This window comes from Schistocerca nitens, chromosome 3 (assembly GCF_023898315.1).
Source record: "Schistocerca nitens isolate TAMUIC-IGC-003100 chromosome 3, iqSchNite1.1, whole genome shotgun sequence".
Lineage (NCBI taxonomy): Eukaryota > Metazoa > Arthropoda > Insecta > Orthoptera > Acrididae > Schistocerca > Schistocerca nitens.
Window position 1 is genome coordinate 252,231,021 of NC_064616.1, and position 2,372 is coordinate 252,233,392.

Genomic DNA, 2,372 nt, shown 5'->3' on the forward strand with positions numbered 1-2,372 from the left:
ATTTTCATAGCCAGACGAAGTATCGGAAATGAAGAATGAGGATATCAAATTGACCAAGGTGACGTTTACATTTTTAAAAAAAATTAATTGTTTGAAAATGATGAGGATAACATAGAAAAATTTAATTAGTGATTTGAGGGAAAAATTTTCCCAGGTTGTCATAGCCAAACGAAGAGTTGGAAATGGACAAATGTGGCATCAAACTGAACAGCGGCAGGTCTAGTTTTCCAAAAGATTTAAATGCTTGAAAGTAATCAGGGTAACTGAGCGAAGCTTAATTAGTTATTTGAGAGATTGTTGAAATATTTCACGAAGAGCTGCTGCTAGCTAAGTAAATAAAGTTTCAAAAGGTTCCTCTTCAAGACCAAGGTGGTGACTGTTGTTGTGGTCTTCAGTACGAAGGCGGGTTTGATGCAGCTCTCCATGCTACACTATGCTGTGCGAGCCCCTTCATCTCCGAATAACTACTACACCCTACATCCTTCTGAATCTGCTACTGTAATCATGTCTTGTTTTCCTTGTACCATTTTACCCCACTCACACTTCCCTCAAACGCTATTTGGTCATCCCTTGATGCATCAGGAAGTGTAATATCAACCGATTCCTTCTTTTTTCAAGTTCTGCCACAAATTTCTTGTCTCCCCAATTCTCTTCAGTACCTCCTCATTAGTTACGTGATCTACCCATCCACTCTTAAACATTCTTTTGTAGCACCATATTTCAAAAGCTCCTATTCTATTCTTGTCTAAACAGTTTATCGCCCATGTTTCACTCCCATACGTGGGTACACTTTACTTCAGAAACACGTTTCTTCACATTGCCAGTCTATATTTTATATCCTCTCTAATACGGCCATCATCATTTACTTTTCTTCCTCAATAGCAAAACTCATCTACTACTTTAGGTATCTCGTTTCCTAATCAACTTCCTCAGCATTACCTGATTTAATTCTACTACATTCCATTATCTTCGTTTACCTTTTGTTGATGTTCATCTTAGTGCTCCTCTCAAGACTATTCCATTCCGTTGAACTGCTCTTCCAAGTCCTTTGCTGTCTCTGACAGAATTACAATGTCATCGGCAAACCTCAAACTTTTTATTTCTTTCCCCTGAACTTTAATTCCTACTCAAAATTTTTCTTTCGTTTCCTTTACTTCTTCTTCAGTGTACAGATTGAACAACATCTGGGACAGACGACAAACCTGTGTCACTCCCTATCAACCAACGCTTCCCTTTCATGCTCCTCGAACTCATGCTGCCTTCTGGATCTTATAAAAGTTTTAAACAGATTTTCGCTCCCTGTGTTTTACTCGTGCTACCTTCAGAATTTGAAAAAGAGTATTGCAGTCGACAGTGTCAGAAGCTTTCTCTAAGTCTAGAAATGCTATACACGTGGGTTTCTGTTTCCTTAACTTACCGTCGAAGGGAAGTTGCAGGATCAATATTGACTCGCGTGTTCCTACACTTCTCCGGAATCCTAAAAGATCTTCCCCGCGGTCGGATACTATCAGTTTTTCCATTTTTCTGTAAAGAATTCGTGTTAGTATTTTGCAACCATGACTTATTAAACTGATTGTTCAGTAATTTTCACACCTGTCAGAAACTACTTTCGTTGAAATTGAAATTACTACATTCTTGTTGAAGTCTGAATGTATTTCGCCTGTCTCATACATCTTGCAAACCAGATGGAATAGTTTCGTCATGGCTGGCTCTCCCAAGGCTATCAGTAGTTCTGATGGAATATCGTCTACTCCCGGGGCATTTGCTGCGCGGGGTAGCCGAACGATCTGAGGCGCCTTGTCACGGTCCGCGCGGCTCCCCCCGTCGGAGGTTCGAGTCCTCCCTCGGGCATGGGTGTGTGTCTCGTCCTTAGCATAAGTTAGTTTAAGTTAGATTAAGTAGTGTATAAGCTTAGGGACCGATGACCTCAGCAGTTTGGTCCCATAAGACCTTACCACAAATTTCCAATTTTTCGCGAGGACTCTTTTCGACTTAGATCTATCAGAGCTTTGTCAAATTTTTCTCGCGGTATCATATTTCCCATCTCTTTCAAGTAAAATATCTATCAAATTATGGCATGAATTGAAACTTGTCTACATCTTCTTGATCTAGATACTCTTAATAATGATAATAGATACCGATAGATATCGAAATATATTATGTTACTACTTTCTGAACAAAACTTTAAAATGAAAAAATTGGAAAAACTGTCTAGTATTTCGTGAAATTCTTTGTCTAAAAGTAATAAACAAAAAATATTAGTGAAATATAGGCCTATGGTGCGACTTATTTGCTGTAGACGATTTCCAACATAATTAAAACGAGTGTCAAATGTTTCTCTAATAATCTGTATTTTATTTCCTACTGTTAGA